The 19,920-nt window shown below is 41.9% G+C and overlaps 1 protein-coding gene across 1 annotated transcript in view; it reads right to left on the bottom strand.

The window, feature by feature from the left end:
• Positions 1-19,920, bottom strand: part of EIF3H (eukaryotic translation initiation factor 3 subunit H) — a 67,131-nt gene that overhangs the window by 32,036 nt on the left and 15,175 nt on the right. The gene's annotated exons all lie outside the window — the stretch shown is intronic.

Here is a 19,920-nt window from a genome sequence, read left to right as displayed (position 1 = left end):
CTGCTGGGTGACCTTGGGCTAATCACAGTTCTCTCCAAATTCTCTCAGCCCCACCTACCTCACAAGGTGTCTATTGTGGGGAGAGGGAAGGTGATTGTAAGCCGGTTTGAGACTCCTTTCAGTAGAGAAAATCAAGATATAAAAACTACTCTTCTTCTTCGTTTTGTTTCCCCTAACTCATTCCTCAGTAAATCATTGACTTGAATAAAATCTGATCTCAAATCTAGAACGAGTCCTGCATGAGGTGGGCTGGAGAGAATTCACACATAGGACATAAAAAGGGGTTATGATCCTAGAAATAGATTATGACTCTGGCTCCCTCATTATATAAATAAAAAATATATATTTGTGGCTAGTATGCCAGATAAAACAGGTAAAATAGAAACTGACCATACAGAGTAGATGTTTACAACCAAGGCCAACAAAATTAGGAATCACCCAATTTTACAATTGCACAGATTAAGGATGTACATTAAGGCCCTCATTATATACATAATGAATGTAGCTGTATGCTCAACGGATATGTAAATTGTGAAAATTGAAGGAATGATTTTTCTCATCCAGGGTGGTCCAGGCTAGCTCGCCTCGGTGGAGGAGTTTCAATATTAATCAAAGGCCCAATAATAGTAATAGCAACATTCATAAACCCCCAACATTTGAGACTCCTTAAAGGTAGAGAAATTCGGGGTATAAAAACCAACTCTTCTACTTCTATCCATCCCAATATGCTTCAGAAAAATATCTATAACTCCCACCCACCCCCGGCTACCTCCCTGTGTAATGCAACTGAAATGTTGACTTTGCAGCCATACATTCCTTGGAGTTTGCCTCCACTTTGAAGGGGAACCTTACTTAGAAACTGGAATCTCTGTAGGATTTCAAGCATTCCTTATCAGAGGATGTGCTAAAAATTTAATTGCCACTTAAAAATTCTTTAGTGCCTCAAGTGGCAACAGCCATCCTAACGTATAAAAATATTTAACAGCAAAACTTCGGCAGTTTGGCCACCGATGTTCCACTTCAGGAAGTGTGGGGGATGTCTACTTCTTTAGGCGGATGCAAATAATAAGGTGCTAAAACACAACCGATAGTTAAAAGCCGGTCTGCCTTTAAGTAGTGGAAACATGGATAAAGGATTTAGATAGATTACTGATTAAATAAACGTCCAGTGCTACACAAATGATCAATTCAAAACAAACTCCCTACAAGATTGCTTACAATGTATGTATGTGAATGACTGAGAATGTTGTTTGTTTTGAAAATTTCAAATTAAGAAAATATTTTTTTGAAGCCGGTCTGCCTTTATAGTAACGCATCAAGCAGGCATAAAAACCAACAACTGCACAGTGTGGGGCTGGGCCCAGAATTGGGCTTAATGAGAACGTTAGTTCGCTTTTTTTACATTGTTTTTAGTCTTTATAACTACAAAGCCAAAAACAGGGACAAAACATGGAGGGGAAGGCGGAGCAAGAATGCCAGTCGTCAGTGCCAAGGATGCTGTCGTGGCGCTCCCTTTGATGGGCAAAGATCGCATTAAACACACTAGTAAAAAAATCACAATTAATTTGCGTGTACAAATGTGTTTGAATCCATATAATTCACAGTGCTGTCCTAAACAGAACTGCACCTTTCTAACCCCACTGACTTCCATGGGCTTGGAAGGGCGTAGCTTTGGCAAGGACTGCTGTTACAAGGAGTATAGTAGGAGGAATGTTAATACAGCCTACAAGACCAGAACATGAGAGAAGGGTTATGGGCATCTATGCCCAGAGTAGTGTGTAGACTATCGTCTTAAAAATAAGAACAGGGTTCCCCCAAGAGAAATCACATTCTGGAACCCAGAGCAGTCATTCAAAATTTGGGAAATTGCATGTGCTTCATCCCATCACATAATTTCTTCTTCTGTTTATCATAACTCCTTGCTACTTCATATGACCAATACCAAGCACTTATCTCTCAAGAAATCCTGTTGGCAGTAGAGGATAGGACTCGCAATAATGAGTATAAATATGGGTGGGAAGGTATCAGCTGGACATTAGAGATTTTTTTTTAACAGTAAGAGTAGTTGAAGAGCCAACGGGGTGTAGTGGTTAACATGTCGGACCAGGACCTGGGAATCCCAGGTTCAAATCCCCACTCTGGAGCGGTGAGCTCTGATCTGGAGAACCGGGTTTGATTCCCCACTCCTCCACATGAGCAGCGGAGGCTAATCTGGTGAACTGGATTTGTTTCCCCGCTCCTCCACCTGAAGCCAGCTGGGTGACCTTGGGCTAGTCACAGCTCTATTAGAGCTCTCTCAGCCTCACCTTCCTCACAGGGTGTCTGTTGTGGGGAAGGGAAGGGGATTGTAAGCTGGTTTGAGTCTCCCTTAAGTGGTAGAGAAAGTCGGCAGATAAAAACCAACTCTTCTCCTCCTCTGCCATGGAAACTTGCTGGGTGACCTTGGACCAGTCACACCCTCTCTGGCTTGACCCTGGCTAGAATTTGGATGGAATTCCCCAAGAAGTACCAGGGTCATGAGATGGAGGCAGGCAACGGCAAACCACCTCGAATGTCTCTTGCCTTGAAAACCCGACTGGGTCACCGTTAGGCTGCTGTGACTTGACAGCTAAAAAAAAAAGAAGACTAGTACAGTGGTGAAATTGGCGACCTAGGGAGGTGGTGAGCTCCCCCTCTCTGGCAGTTGTCAAGCAGTGGCTGGACAAACACTTGTCAGGGATGCTCTAGGCTGACCCTGCCTTGAGCAGGGGGTAGGACTAGCTGGCCTGTGTGGCCCCTTCCAACGATATGATTCTATGGTTTTCTCGATGGGGCAAAAAAGGCAGGATATACATTTTGCAAATAAATAAATAAATGTGAGAATGTAAAAGCCCTGCTAGATCAGTTTAATTCAGCACCCCACTTCTCAACAGCGGCTAAAACGGTGCCTTCAGAAAAGCCACAAACAAGGAAAGAAGAAAATAGCCCTTGACAGGGTAGGCAAAACAGAACTTGGCAGACCAATGGGTGGATTCACCATGAAGCAGGTTCATCTGAGCTCGACTCCAAGTGTAACAAGCAGGAGGGGGCGGGGGGAAATCTGTCTAATCCATCCACCCCATGAACACTTTTTAAACCTCTATCACATTCCCTTAACATATTTCTTTTCCTAAACTAAAAAGCCTTATAGGAAAAATGCTCAAACACCTAGATCATTTGGATTGCCCTTTTTTGCACTTTTACAAGTATCAAATGATGGCTTCCCTTTTTTTTCCTTCTTGAGGATCATAAACCTCTCAGAGGCCAGGAACAGCAAAACCAGAAACAAATGTGCAACTTTGCTAGGCGACACCACCATCAGCAGGGGGTGCTAAGTTTTCTGTGTTAGTAAGTTTTTGACCACTGGTTGGGCCCGCTGTTGAATTTGTACCTCTCCAGAATGGACCTTTGCAAAAAAAAAAAAAATTAAAACCCCATCTTCCCTTTTTACAAGCCTCTGTTGCATTTTATCAAACTGAGGTCTAAATCACAAAGATGACAAGAAATCGTAGCGGTTTAACGCAGACAAGTCTTGAAATAATATTGTGATCAAAAGTAGAAGGCAGCCTAATAAAACCCAGGTGGCTCTAGCTTATCATACATGGTACTCATTATTTCAATTGCTCTGTTTAATAGATTGCCTGGTGTCAGCAGAAGGAGATTTCTGCTATTAATTCCTCTAGTTATAGCCCTACATGTGTTTTCTGGAGCTCTCTGATAGATCGGCTTTGTCCAGGAAAAACCTAAGGGGGAGAAAAATCTATTTTAGAAGTCAGACCTTTTGCCACTGCTGGCAAAACCACAGAAACCACTCTGAATTTGCTTTATTCACTATTAACAAACGGCTAAAACTAGTTTCTCGGGAGGATCCAGATGATTCAAGCTTGCCAAGAATTTTGTGTGGGGTGACGTGCTCCCCCCCCCCACTTCCAAAGCCACACACACACAAAAAACGCTAACATTGTTGCAAGACCTGTTCTATAAATTCCAGAGAAAGGTGGTCTGTTATTTTCCCTTTTTTCACCCATCTTTCGTTGGGCTTGCAGTTTTAGATAGCCATTGGATGACTTTGCAGCTATAAAAGAAAAATATAGGAGAGCAAGCCTTGAATTCAGTTTTCGGATGCATTTTAAATGAGCTCGTTTGCGCCTGCCCTTCAGCCAAACAAATGGAAAAATTAAATTAACAAATGAGCTGTTTACAGATATCACCAATCTCAACTTCGGAGTAAAACGCAGACACTTCTGTGACCGCCACAAATTATTCAGTATCAGAGGATGCCTAGACAGGAGCATGTCACACTGCCAATTTTTAACTACACTTCAACACTAGGAGATGCATATCGGTCCACGGATGTTTTTTGAAAAATGCATTCTTTCCTCCACTCTAAGATGCAGCATCGATGCCAGCAGATGTAGTGATTGACACAGGCAAAGAGAGCATCAAAAGGGGACTAGACAGACTCGTTGAGGATAGGCCATGATGACCAAACAAAAACTCCACCCCTTTCTGACTATATATTACTCTTCCTACACACTTGACACTGAGAGACACTGTCCTTCAGTGTTACTCCTCTGAAGATGCCTGCCACAGCTGCTGGCGAAACGTCAGGAAAGAAAATACCAAGACCACGGTCACACAGCCCGGATAACCTACAAGAACCAAAAAACTCCACATTCAGAGGAAGCAAAGCTCCGAGTCCCAGTGCCAAGAGGCAGCATGTGGGGAAGGCCTCAGCTTCTAAGCTTTGTTGCTGGACGTCTAGAGGAACTGATTGGCCGCTGTGTGAAACAGGACACTGGACCAGAGAGCCAGCGTGGTGTAGTGGTTAGGAGTGGTGAACTGTAATCTAGAGAACCAGGTTTGATTCCCCAGTGGTTATAAACAATACACTTGGTATTCATTTGTGTTCATGCTACTGACATTATTTTGTCCATGACCATTTTGGCACATCCCTTATGGGAGAAAACCTTCCCGCTCACCATTTAATTACCTAGCCTAATCTGACCCTGGAAGAGATTCAGTTTCATTTAGCCAGCATGATGTAGTGGTTAAGAGTGGCAGACTCTATCTGGAGAACCGGGTTTGATTCCTCACTCGTCCACATGAGCGGCGGACTCTGATTTGGTGGACCGGGTTGGTTTCCCCACTCCTACACAGCCTGCTGGGGGACCTTGGGCTAGTCACAGCTCTCTTAGAGCTCTCTCAGCCCCACCTGCCTCACAAGGTGTCTGTTGTGGGGAGGGGAAGGGACTGTGATTGTAAGCCGCTTTGAGACTCCTTTTGGTAGAGAGAAAGTGAGGTATAAAAACCAATGCTTCTTCTAGTTAGAATCATAGAGTTGGAAGGGACCACCAGGGCCATCAAGTCCAACCCCCTGCATAATGCAGGAAATTCACAACTATCTCCCCCTTCCACACCCCTAGTGACCAGAAGATGGCCAAGATGCCCTCCCTCTCATCATCTGCCTAAGGTCACAGAATCAGCATTGCTGACAGATGGCCATCAGACCAGTTGGACCACTGGTCTGATGCAGGAGGGCTCTTCTTATACGATATGAAATGAAAGCACGCAGAAGCTGGACACAATAGCTATGCAGACAAGCAAATGTGACTATGGGCAGACCTGAATAGTCCAATAGCATGCAAATGCTCTGGCCAACTCTGGCTTCTGTACATTGCAGCACAGGAAATGAGGGTTCATGGAAGAAACCGGCATCATGATGCTATCCCTACACAAAGCTCCTTATGACCAGGGCAGAGTGAACTTTCACCAGCCCAGCACTTCTTCTGATGAGGAAAACTTCATTGGAGCAGGCAGCACTCAGGTCTTCCCAAAATTTACTCAGTCCTACCTACGTATATTTTCTGAGATATCAGATTTGAAAGGATGGGTGGACAGGAAATGTTCTAGTTTCACTTTGGGTTGGGATGGTTTTGCCAACAACCCCATAAGCCAACACCCTTAACTGTATCCTCTTTCTAGCACAGGAGTCTGCAAGCTACCACTTTCGAGCAAAACCTGACTTACTACAGAACCAAACAAGGCCCTTAAAAGACGCGCGCGCACACACACAAACTTTAAGTTGAGGTGCACTGGACGGTTAGAATTGCCAACAGGGGAAAGGAATGGCAGGCAAAAAAAATTGTGGGACTAAAGGACTTAGAGAAGTTTTGCTAAAAAGGGAAATAAGCAGTTGTCAGTAATCCAAGTGTGAACCATGTGCAGATTTATGCCAGTACAGGTTGAGTATCCCTGATCAGGAAATCTGATATCCAAAATACACCAAATCCAAAACTTTCTGAATGCCCACAAAGGGTAATAAAATGGCACATGTGTAGGCCAGTTGCACCAACGGCAGGTTCCCCAAGATGCCCCCCATGCACAAAATTATTAAAAATATTGTATAAAATTACCTCCAGGTTTTGTGTATATAAAACATAAATGAATTTCGTGTTTAGACTTGGGTCTCATCCCGATGATATCTCATCATGTATACGCAAATATTCCAAAATCTGAACAAATCTGAGATCCAAAACACTTCTGGTCCCAAGTATTTCGGATAAGAGATACGCAAACTGTACACTAAAAAAAAAAAAAAACACACAGGGCGCTCCTCTGCATATTTGTTATTTATTGTGAGACCAAATGGGAACCACTTTCTAGCAGAGGTCTTGCAATAGCCAGAACTTGAGCCCCGGAAACTTTATATATTATTGATCAACATGCCAATCATCAGTAGTGATAAGTCGTAGAGTTTCAGTTATGCAAATGGACTCTTAATACCAGCTGCTTCTTGATCTCTCTTGCTCTGATTGATTGATTTATTTCAAATTTATAGCCCGCCCTCATCACCAGCAAGCCAGGCTCAGGGCAGGTGACAATAATTAAAATACATAAAATTAACAAATATCATTAAAACATCAACACCTCAATAAAACATCAATAAAACCTCATAATACACTCATAACCAGGTGGCCTTAAATTTACCTAGGTCCCATCGTGTAACAAAATAGCAGCAGATCAACCCCCCCACAGATGTTAAGAGTGGGGAGAAGGGATGGGGAGGCCAGTAATGAGGGATCCTCTTGCGTCTATCCTTAATTAAAGGCCTGGTGGAATAGCTCCATTTTACAGGCCCTACAGAACTCCTTAAGATCCCGCAGGCCCCTGATGTCACCAGGAAGACTATTCCACCAGGCTGGGGCCAGGGCCGAAAAAGCCCTGGCTCTTGTTGAGGACAGCTGCACATTCGTTGGGCCAGGGACCACCAGCAGATTACTATTAGTAGACCATAAGGCTCTTTGGGGGCATACCAGGAATGTGGATATAGTGTGGCTCTTTCATTATAAAATGCTCCAGAGCCCTATTCTGATTACTGGTAATTAATTATTCAATCATCTCCATCATCGGTCGCTGTTACTTTAACAGAGCTTCCCAAATCTCAAAATAGTGTGACGTTTAAAAATTCTTTTGCTCGTCTGAACAGCTCCACATACACTGCTGGCAATATATAAGTAATCAGCAATAAAAAAAAAATTTTAAGTGTGGAGAACAAGTCAAAAGCTGGAGGGGGCGGGGAGAAGAGGAGAGATGCAGCCAAAAATTGCCAGGTTTACTGATTCAGCCTCTCCCTTCTGGGATTTCTGTGGTTTCTTTTCTTTTTTTTCTTCAACCAAGCATGGCGCTACTCCCAAGGATGAACCATCTTCAAAGCTCTACAAATAACAAGGCCTCCATTTTCAAGACTGTTTCTTGTTACGGCTGTTTTTAAAAGGGAGACATATGCTTGGGTGGTTCAAGAGTGCTTCAGGAGTGGCACCCAGTGTCCGAACGGAATCCTTACAAGTGATTTACTCGACTCCCAACACACGTTTCATTCAGTTCGAGCATCTCTCGCTAACAGCCGCTGCCGGAAAAGATTGTGCAGCAATTTTGTGCACTTTGGGGTGGGGGGGGAATGCAACATTGGTTAACGTACAGGGTATTCAAACACTTTTGTAGGGGCTATCGTTCAGGTTGCTTTAGAATAATCCAGACATTTCCCCCCTAAAAAAATACAAAATGTAAACCAATAAATTCAGAATACCCCCCGCTCCCCCAAAAAAGTCAAATTGGCCATTTTCTCCAGCTGCACTGATCTCTATCGGCTGGAGATCAGTTGTAATAGCAGGAGATCTCCAGCTCGTACCTGGAGGTTGGCAACCCTATGTATGTATCAGGGAGGCCATCTCAGAACTGACATACTACCCTCTCCCGTATCAACGTAATTTACTGTCGGGCTTATTTGCAGAAGTTTACCAAACAGGGACAACTACACCGAGAATTTTAAAGCATTAATAATTCTCCCGAAGTGCTCCAGAGTTGGACAGCCCCAACCCGTTTACACAACTGTGTTCCATACTTTCACACCTTCTGCTATAAAATCGCTGTCTCGGTAACAGCTAGGCACCCGAGTCGAGAGACCGAAATCTTGTGCGGTGAGTGCAGGTCCCATAACGTAATATTCGCAGCTTGAACCACCATAAACGCTAATAAATATTAAAGCCCCAAATAAATCTGTCCTGCAAGCAAGCCTCTTGAGTACTTCAACATGAAAGTCACAAGGCCGGAGCTGTGCTGATTCTCCCCCCTCCCCACATTAAACCGTGTAGAGACATAAGTGTCAAATGTGGTGGCCTTTACAACGGCGTATATTTTTAACATTACCCTTCCTAAAATCTTTAACTTCTGCCACATCTCCGGACTCTAAAACTTTACTAGCAATTCCTAAAAGGAGGGGGACTGAGGAGGAGGAGGAGATAGAAAATAGCAGCTACAAAGTGCAGGCTCCCAATAAAATAGGTGACTTCTGTCAAAACACTCTTTTCAAACCTGTACAAAACCGACTGGTTTATACTCTGAACACTACACTTACTGCAATTTAAGGAATTAAACCATTTCTTTAAAGGGAGAAAGTGTCTTGGTAAATTCTGAAATTGATCTCACCCCAGATTTTTAATATGAGCCAGGCGCTCTTTTTGCCTCCCCCCTACTACCACAACCTCTGCCAATAGGTATGGTAATGACACCTAGAAATAGCAGCTCCTTGCACAACAATAAAATGCCGCAAGCTAAAAGGAGGCTCACAAGCTGCAAAGCATTTTATTTTCTCTTGAATCAATGTCTTCTGAATTTCATTCCAGCAGCTCATCAGGATGAAGTTCACATTTTCAGGTCTTGCCAAGATTAAAGTTGTTGTTTGTGTGTGTTTGTGCGTGCGTGTGTGTGTGTAGTGGACAGGATCCAAAGGAATCCCCCATTTGCCCCTCATGAGCTTCCACTTCTGATTTTGAACCCTCACAGTATATTAAAGGCAGTTTATGATGTCCCACCCCAACTTTCCAAGCAGTTTCTCTGGTGGCGCACGAAGACAGAAGACATCAGAAACTTCCGCGCTTGTAAAAGAAAGATGCAGGAGGCTGTGAATACCCTTACGTATATTAAAGGTAAAAAAAAATGACGCTGTCATAAATGTACTTACCGCTCACATTTAATTCCTATATCTAACACTTGACCAAAATAGAATCCCCAGCACTCTTATGGGGATTTCTCCAAGGTAACAATGGCCCACAGTAGCGATTTACGACTGAATGGGTGTTTTAATCATTATTAAAGCAACATAATAAGGTTGCAAAAGTTTCCCCTCTATTTAAACCAACATGTATCTGCTTACTTTCCTTTAATTTTTTTTAAATTAAATATATACACATTCATAGCAAAAAAAATCTACTACACAACAAAGCAAACAAAGAACCGTATAATAACCTGATATCCAATATAACCGATGATAACATCAAATTATGGTAAAGAAAAAAGAAAACACACACAAAAAGAGGGGGAAAGTACATGTGTGTGCTTCCCTCTTAAATGGCTGAGACTTTACATATTCATTTCCATATGTGTGCATCCTCTGATATAACTATTTACTACCTTACTCAAAAATTTCATGTGAGGCTTTCCAACCATTACAGAAATTTTTTTAATGAGCTATGCTCTTGAAATTCCATTAAATAAATTATAAAACTATTCCAAATAATCTTAAAGACATCTCTTTTTTTCTCCCCTGAATTAATCTAATCTTATTTGTTAAACTTTGAAGTGCCACAATATTCCTTAATCTATCATGCCACCTAAGGAAATCCCTTTGGCATTTTTCCAGCATTAGGCAATAAGCATTCTAGCTGCAACTAATAAAAAGTTAATAAGTGCTTTTTTGTTTACAATGGGTGTTTTCATTGATGAATTGAGTAAGGCTAGTTCAACAGTAGGATTTATTGATTCCCGAGTTATTTTAGCAATCTCTGCAAATATTGATCTCTAAAAGTTTGCTATAATTGGACATGACCACCACATATGAATAAATGCCCCCACCTCACCACAACCTCTCCAGCAATCTTTACTATCTGTTTTCATTACATGGGCTATCCTAACTAGAGTAAACTACTACCTTTCAGACATCTTTAATGCATGTTCTTGTAAACCTCTCGAGATTGATTCGGAAGGGAAGCGTTGGAACATTTGCTTCAAATCCTTATCATTCAATTTAGTATCTGCTTCCTTTCCTTTATTAAAAAGCTCCTTTAACCAAAAGTCTAGAGCAAAGTCAATAAACCAACATGTGCCTGACTGTGCACCATCAACTGGGAATGTGATAACCATGATCAAGAACTGCCTTTTTTTAAAGGCCTGTTTCAAACCACATTTTAATACCAACGTTATGGTATATAATTATAACATGCATCATCGCAGTGTTGGGCCAAGAGGAAAGGAAATTACTATCTAATATAAACATGGTAGCATCAAAAATGAAGCAATGGAAACCATTAGCAGGCAACAGGGATTTCATAGCCAAGTTGACTAACCATTTTGCACCATCAAGGCAGACTGTATTAGCTGATGCTTGATTTACCTCTGGCAGACTGTTAACTATATTAAATGCTGGCATTTACCTGTCTCCATAATCGGATGTGTGTGAACTATCCAAATATATTCAATTACAATTTCCTTCACTCTGTTCATTCATACCATTTCATTTATTCATCCATTTGTTGGTCTGGCTTTAGTCATAATTATTGACCGTTATCAAGGTGGGTGTTAAGACATAGCAGGATAAAATTCCCCCCTTCTACACAACTGCTAAACGCAAAGGCAGTCTGTACCTATTGAATTAAGCAAACCTTAGACGGGAGCTCACAAATTCACAGTCACAATTTCTTGCAAAGGAACGGCATTCCTGATTTATGGCCATCATCAGGAACACTAAAATGAAGACAGCAGGCAACAAAATGCTCTAGGATAATTCTGTTTCTTAAAGAGAGAGGGAACTAGAGAGTTAAAAGATTCCTCCTTTGCCGTTCCCACAAACTGTGTTCAAAAAGAGCTAAAACCGTAGCCTTAAACTGGGTTGGAAATGGTTTTCCCTAATATGCTCTTTGTTCATTCATTTCTTCTCCCAATGCAACTGGGATTTCCTCCCCTTCTTCCCAAGAACCTAAAACCTTTACTGAGGAGTTTTATAACTCACATTTCGTTCTACCTATAACTCGTTAGCCACGCCATAACTATTTACCTCTTATATTTCCTCAAATTATTTTTTCTGGGGCCAAGTCCGTTTTGCTTCCTTTGGCACTCAAATCCATTTGCCGCCGTCATTTAAATTCTTTAACCTCATCTTTGTTACTCATAAACGAAGATCTCATCTTTACACAAAAGTCTATGGCGCCTTCAGAAGAAACATTGAGGATTTAACAGCGACTATCAAAATAAATAAAAAAGGGAATATCTTGCTTTCATAAAATTTAACTTATGAGTTTCTTCTGGGTGTAAGACAGGCAATATTGCATTCAAACTGAATAAGCTAAACAAAAGTCAACTGAGAGCAGCTCTGGCACAATCAAGTACGTGGAGAATGTTGAGCCCAATATGGAAGCTCTCCTCCCTGCCCTAATTCTGCCACCAGCACACCACCATCCCTAGCAAGTTAAATTGTGGAACTCCTTGCCCCAGGATATGGTGATGGCTGCCAACTTGAAAGACTTAAGGGAGTGGACGTGTTCATGGAGGATAGGGCTATCCATGACTACTAGTCAAAATGAATACTAGTCATGATGCATACCTATTCTCTACAGTATCCAAGGTGTTGTGGAACACAAGCAGAATAATGCTGTTGCAGTCCTGTTTGTGGGCTTCCTAGAGGCACCTGGTTGGCTACTGTGTGAACAGACTGCTGGATTTGATGGGCCTTGGTCTGATCCAGCAGGACTTTTCTTATGTTCTTATGTAAGTTGTGGATTACTTCATTCAATTAAATCTTGAGTTGAATTAAACAGGTGTAGAAAAATGCACAAAGGGGGTAGAACTGAGAGGGATGTGGAACAAAATGGGGAGGCAAACAACTTTTATAAACCAGCAGTAGAGATTATGGTATGGAAGAAATAAGGACAACTGCCCCCCCCCCCCCAATAGTTTTACACCTAATGAAACTGCCAGTCTTCCCAAATAAATAAAAACTACAAAATAATAAACTGGCAGAAATAAATGGCCACAGCAAGATAAATTTTCAAAAGAAGGGAAACCAAGCAGATCACCTAATTTAAGATTTCTTACTTGTTGACACTAAAGGAATTTACTGTTTCACCTTAGCATTTAGTAGACAGTTTTAACAAAAGGAAATCTGATCTATATCCTAGGAATCCAACCCTGAAATTCACTTAAACACACAGAAGATTTCTGATTTCGAAGTCATTCTAGAAAGGTATTTCTAGATCCTTTAAGTTTTTTCATCACCATGAGGTTTGGCGGTGGGGGGAGATCCTGATGGGATCAAAGGGTGACATTACATCCATACCATTTACTGGGGAGAAAACCAGCATTTTAGAATTTCATCTTTGGCATTTCAAACTGTGCATTAGTAATGTCAAATCTGAAAATATTTTAGATCAGCATATTAGCTGAACACTTCATAAATCCCAGCCCCCATAAAACAGCTTAAGTCTGAAAAAATCAAATACATTTTAGAATTTCCCTCATGTGGCAATGTATAATATATCAGAGTACACTTCTACTCTATTTTACTATGAAAGTGATATTTTAATGTTCCTAACTTTTAAATAAATACTGCCATATAAAATGTGCAATCCTTTCCTTTTTACACTTCTACTGTTTAAGCATGAAGGGATGTAAGAGCAAAGTTATTAATATTAGTCTGATACATCGTATTTTAATTTTAACCTTCATATTTCAATTTAAAAGTTATCTCAGCTGCCCCAAACTAAAAGAGTTTTGTTGGGGGGGAAAAATACACATTTTAAATTTTCGGTTAACCAGAGCCAAGGTCTTTCCCACAACTTATCAGAATAACTTATGAATGGAACATTCACCACATTTGTTACCATAAATGTTCATTAAATCAGTATGCCATAATAAGTTAACATTTTCAAAACGCTGATACACACAGGCAATTCCCATGCAAGGCCTAAAATGTTAAAATAAACACTTTCACATATAGATTATCTCCAGTTACAGGTCTGTATAACTTTCCTAAAAGGTGTTGAATTTCCTCTATGGCCATTATTTTTCCTCTCTCCAGAGCGTCATTCTACCAATTCAGGAAAGACTTTTAAAAAAACATGTTCAGAAGATTGATAGCACGTTATTTTTTACCCTATATCCACAGCTATCGAAAGGTGTTGATGTTGTGCGTTAATATTTTAGGCCACAGGAAATAAAAAAAGAATCTCAAACAGCTGTTTGTCTTGTAAGCTATAAAGCGGGGGGGATGTTCATGGGATAGAACTGCAGGCTCGTATGTCATATAATTATGACCAATGGGTAGGAATTTAACTTAGTTGGGGCAAGTATGCTACCAAAGGAGGACCTGTAGGCTGTTATTAGACAAAAACGTGCATATATTGCGATGGACTCAAACCACAGATGCAGAAGCTCTAGGTCAGGAATGAATGGGTGACTTCTTCAGGTGTTTTACAACTTACAGCGTCTCTCAAACAGGAAGGAAAAACACATTCCCATTTTTGCCTAAAAGAATGGCGGAATGTAACAGGGGAGGGGGGATACTTTTCAAAAAAAAGTCACAACCTGGGAATTATCTTCTTTTGTGCAACTGTTGTCAGGGAACAAATCCAAGAGTTGCTAAATATTGTCGAAGGCTTTCACGGTCAGAGTTCATTGGTTCTTGTAGGTTATCCAGGCTGTGTAACCGTGGTCTTGGTATTTTCTTTCCTGACGTTTCGCCAGCAGCTGTGGCAGGCATCTTCAGAGGAGTAACACTGAGAGACACTGTCCTTCAGTGTTACTCCTCTGAAGATGCCTGCCACAGCTGCTGGCGAAACGTCAGGAAAGAAAATACCAAGACCACTCTTACACAGCCCGGATAACCTACAAAAACCAAGAGTTGCTGCTTGAAGTAACCTACAATTGCTTAAAAATGTCCAGTTGGTCAACAGTGTAATCCTCAACAGTGATCCCACTCTATTGTTTACTGGCTCCAGTGGACTTACATGGATGCTAACTCTGTTTAGGATTGCACTGTAGCTCCCCTGCCATCTCACAACCATTTTTACAATTTTCAGTTTCCCCAGGAAACACAAGAGCAAAGCCCCACTGGACATGTGGAACTAAACCACACTGTGTTCGGGATTATGGTCCATATGTGCTGCCTCGGGGGGTGGGGGTGGAGTCCCCGTCTTTGGAGGTCTTCAAGCAGAGGTTGGATGGCCATCTGTCGGGAGCGCTTTGATTGTGGGATCCTGCATGGCAGGAGGTTGGACTGGATGGCCTTGTGGTCTCTTCCAACCTTGTGTGATTTCGTGATTTGTGGTCCATACTGTAGTCTTCTAAACTGTGAAAACACCATGGTTAACTCTAAACCAGCATCGGACTGTTTCACTGACTTCAAAACTACATAAGAATGGCTCCATACTATCTGCCTTCAATTATAGTATCTCATATCACTATTGGTACAATTATTCACCTTCAGCCTCTGCCATATATACCCACTTTGTAAAGCTTGTAGGGAAAAGGGAAACAGATGTGATCAGACAGGTTTCCCCATGCAATCTAAAAATAAGAATTAGGTAGCATGTTGCAGACTCTAGATGAGAACAATAGGAACAGATCATTTTAAGGATATTTCAGAGATAGCAAACATCTTAATGCATCGCTGATAGAACCACCAGGGCAAATGTCTCGATTTTTGTATAATTTAAGTTCTCTGGATAAAGACCTGTCCACTTTTGAATGCTACGTGGCCAACTTTATTTGGAATGTAAATATACGGGGGGATGGGGGAACCCAACATCCTATGAAATCATTTCAGTTTACCAATGAAAACCATAAATACAAATTGTAGCTGAATGCTTAACGTCACAAAGGGCATGTGCCTCCCCTTGTAAAAGAGTAGCTTTTGCTAGTGCTACAGTGCCATATTTTAAGACACTGCGTGTCATACTAATTATATGCTAAATACCAGCATTCTGCTCAGAGCCGTCACCATTACAAGTGGCAGCCAACGGAGTGGAGCAGAGACAGCAAAAACTCCAAACGAGTTGACACCGCGCACATCTTGAGAGGATGCCACCAAACAGCTGCGTGGCTCTCAGTGACAGTCAGGCAACCCTTGCGAGATCCAGTTTGGCCCTGGAAAACGTTTACACGCAGTTCATCAGAGATGACTCACGCTGCAAGTTACATTCCTCTCCCTGGTCACGAAAAAGGTTTAAGTTTTGCTGCAAAAGGTGTTTAGTGCAGCAGGGTGGCAGAAATTGTTTACTGGGTTCTGCACAGACGATCTCAGAGGTACAAGCCTAAAGGGCCTGCAGAGGATTCTTCGGCACCGGCAGCTTTAAAACCAATAAAGAATGTGCTGGGAAAAGACAGACAGAAAATGACTGGACGTTATTATATTTACAGAATGCGTTTGTATAAAACAGTATTTGAACCTTTGCAGATGAAAATACGATTCCCCCCCCCCCCCATCAAGCCTGGTTACTTGGCTAAAAAGAAAAATGATTGTTTTTAAGCTGGGTAACAGTGCCCCCTAATGGGGATTTTAATAAATAGTCCATTTTAAAAACCAGTCTCAAATTTTATTATGCTTTTCTAACAGCTTTGCTTAACTGCCTGAAATCGATTTGTTTTGTGGCTTGAGATACACGGATATGTAGCAGATAAGCCCTATGAAGGACACGAGAGGGCGGGAGCATTTGAGACAATCATTTAGAATGTATTTCTGAAACCAGCATTCGGTTGATACCCTACAGAAAATTCTTTCAGCCAGTAAGGACACAAAATTAAGATTAAACAAAAATGAATGGGTATGTTAAGGATTTGCAACCAATTCTGTCTGAAGACACTGAGATTTAAAAAAATAAATAAATGCCAAGACAAAGGGGTGAAGAGATTGGTATTATTTTGTGTAGGGGGTCTTCTACCACCCATTTCTGTTTCTCTCAACCAACACTAGTCACTTCAAACACCAACGGAGTTGGTGGCCATCCTCTCATTAGCTGGCCATCGATAGCTACCCTTCTCCTCTCCTCAAATGCTTACAGGAAATAAACTGAATATCTCCAATAGGTAGGCAGGTACAATTTATTGTGTAAGGCCAAAGGCCAAAACAATTACCAAAAACAACAGCCCAGGCAATAATAAATATAATAAAAAGAAAACAAAGCAAACAAAGCAACAGAAAGAAAACAAAGCAACAAAGTTTTAAAATTGTCAGGACCAGGGCATAACATAGATTGCATCAGGACAAAAATTTAGCACGAACCTTCTCGGCTGCCAATGCACTCGGTGACATCATATAAATTACATAGTGATCCTCATCAGATAAAAGATAAATTATTTTTGTCTGCCACTGAATGCTGGGCTAGCCTAGCTAAAACGGCTGCGGGAAACTTGGCCCTGGGAATCGAATAAAGGTCACAAGACAGGACATAATGAGGAAGATCCTCCGATTCCAAGGCTCCACGGATACATACTGGTTGAGCAACTGGGGTATAGAATATTTCCAATGTTGCCCCTGAAAAATTCTGTATGGGAGAAGAGACAGAGAACATGTCCTACCAACTGCTGCCAAAAAAGCAATACCCTGGGGTGCACTTGGTGACAGAGCAATTCTTGAAGAACATGCTAGCTATGTATTCCAATGAAACAAAGGATCATTGGTGGCACACAACACGAAATAAAGGCCTTTCAGCAGACCCAACTCAAGGCACAGCACTGCTTTCCTTTGATAACTACAGTCTTCTTGGTGTGAAGCTGGTGTGTAATATAGAATAGCTTGCATTCCCCCACCCCACAGAAGCACAGAGAAAAATGGAAGACGATTGAATAAACCAATCATAAGACCAATGTGGTTTCCAAAGAACCAGACAGAAGGCTTGGAAAGTTCACAGGCAGGCACTAAGAGCTGTCCCCTCTGCTGTTATTTCCAGCAAACGGATTCTAAGAGGAATGGCCCCTGGGGACATGAAGGACTGGATCCCACAGATCCACTCATCTATCCGTGGTTATTTCCTCTGGTTCACCCCCCCCCACACACACACACACACACTTTGATGAGTGGAGTCAGGGATACAACCCGGCATCATAAATATTATATCTTGATAATCTGAACGTACATAAGTGAAAACATCATAAACAGGGTGGATGTGTGATTTAAATCAAATCAATTTAAATCATGATTTAAATCACTATTCAGTAAGACTACATGTCACCACGAAGGCTAGCAATCTGAGTTTCTCAACTCAGTCTATCTTCACATTTCCCTAGCTCAATGCCCTCCCCCTTTGTCCCCCAGATTCCATGTTAGAGGGGAAAGAGAAATATACTTTGGCCACTAAAAATTACAGAAAAAGCCCTTCAGGGCCTACAAAACATCTCACAAAATCTAGCTACTTGGACCGCAACATTAGGAGGACCCTCTCATTCCATCTTGAAATTCCAACAGCTTCGCTAGGCTAGACGCCGCAGCACGTTCCACACAGGAATGCTTCAAGGCGGGGATAACATCTGACAGAGAAAGGACGACGCTCTATTCCAAGCCAGTGACCAACTTATTCAGAAAAGCAGACACCGCGCTCTGTTAATAACAGGCTGTTCAGAAATGGGCTCTTTTACGACAGCAATGACAGAAAGACTGGCAGAACTGTAACAGCTGAACAAGAAGACTACACTTAACTTTTCCGCCAGAGAAACACTATTTACAGGATGACAGTCCATTGTCGAGTTGGCCGTAGCACGTCTCGTGGAGGGTTTGAAGAGAAGAGCAACTATTTTCCCTTTGAGTTGTGGTCTCTCATGCGGGAGGAAGAAAGGGAAGGGGATGGTTTGGGGACGAGAGAAGCTTTAATTCTAGTTTCTACCAGCAATTCTCTAAAGCTTTGAAACCATTAAATATTCCCTTAATAACCGAAGATTGGCTTGGAGACTTGGACTGCGTTGCCCATGTCCTGATTAACCAAGAACCGGTAGCCGATTCATTTCTCACAGCTATTAGTTATGACAGCAAAGTTCCTAAAAAAATATTATCAAATTGAACAGAAGGATTTTGTTCCTATGAACATTAATCTCAATTTATGACCAAAACCTCATCGCTTGGTCTTGCAGAAGGGCAGTCCAAGTGACGTGCACACAGAATCTCATCACAAAAATTGGCATCTGCTTTACAGCTTGTATTCTTGAGAATCACAGCCGACGTCCTCTTCACACTGCCTCTTTCCCCCCGCCTCCGCAACTGGAAAATACTGTAAAAATTTGAACATCTGTAGGCAATGTCTACAAAAGTTACATTCTGTGGGGGACCCTGTTCCTCCCCTCATTTTAACTCTAGCTCAGGGGTGTCAAACTAATTTGTTACGAGGGCAGGATATGACATAAAATGTCACTTGGCCGGGCCATGCCTTGCCAGCCCACATTGGGACGGGGGGCTGCCTCGGCTGGTGAGTGGGGGGGGTTGCCTCAGCTGGAGAGCCCGCAGAGGACTCACCAGCCCAGATTGTGACTGGGGGGCATGGCTGCCTTGGCTGGCTCGCAAGCCGGATAAGAGCTCTCAAGCGGCCAGATCCGCCCCCCCAAGCCGTATGTTTGACACCCCTGCTCTGGCTCATGCTCACTGCCCAAGGCTTAACAGTTCCATTTTTTAAAAGACAATGAAATTTCCAGTTCTCATTATTCTACGTTTCTAGAACCCATTTCCATGACCCTTCTGAAGATTTTGCTATAAGTATGCAAAGATTACTTCAACAACTTATCAAGCAGTTTGAACGTTGCCCAGACCACTTGGAGAAAGGCCAGGATCCAAAGCAAGGATGTGCATGTATCAGCGACAGAGCCACGCATACAACCGGAGCTTTGCTGGCTGTTTTCTCTCACAGCGGTTCCCTCTTTCGCTCCCTTCATTCATCCCTTGCCAAGCACACTGGGCTTCTCGGAACGCAAGCGTGCATGCAAAAACACTCACAAATGCTAGATTTCATGTTTAACTGTTTACTAATGGGAAGAAAACTTAATCGAAAAATGCCTCAACTGCGAGACAGAAAAACATGGACTTCTCCTAAATCAGAATTTGGAACGCTCAAAGCTAAATCCATTACTTTCACACAAACTAACTTACCTCTTCGAATGGGAGCAGCAATATTTGAGCCCTCTGGCTCTGTTAAGAGCCCTGGAGGCCCAATTTAGAACCTTAAAGAATGCACGTTTCATTTTGAAGCAGTCAAAAACCCTTCTGATTGAAGAAGTATGTTTTAATAAGCAATGACGATCATGCGATGTTCTGCTCAATGTTACACACCCTTGGTTTACAATGTTAACCTTATTAACTTTCTAAATTTATGC

Source organism: Euleptes europaea, chromosome 8 (genome assembly GCF_029931775.1).
Source record: "Euleptes europaea isolate rEulEur1 chromosome 8, rEulEur1.hap1, whole genome shotgun sequence".
Classification (NCBI taxonomy): Eukaryota; Metazoa; Chordata; class Lepidosauria; order Squamata; family Sphaerodactylidae; genus Euleptes; species Euleptes europaea.
This window is presented reverse-complemented; position numbering and strand designations above follow the sequence as displayed.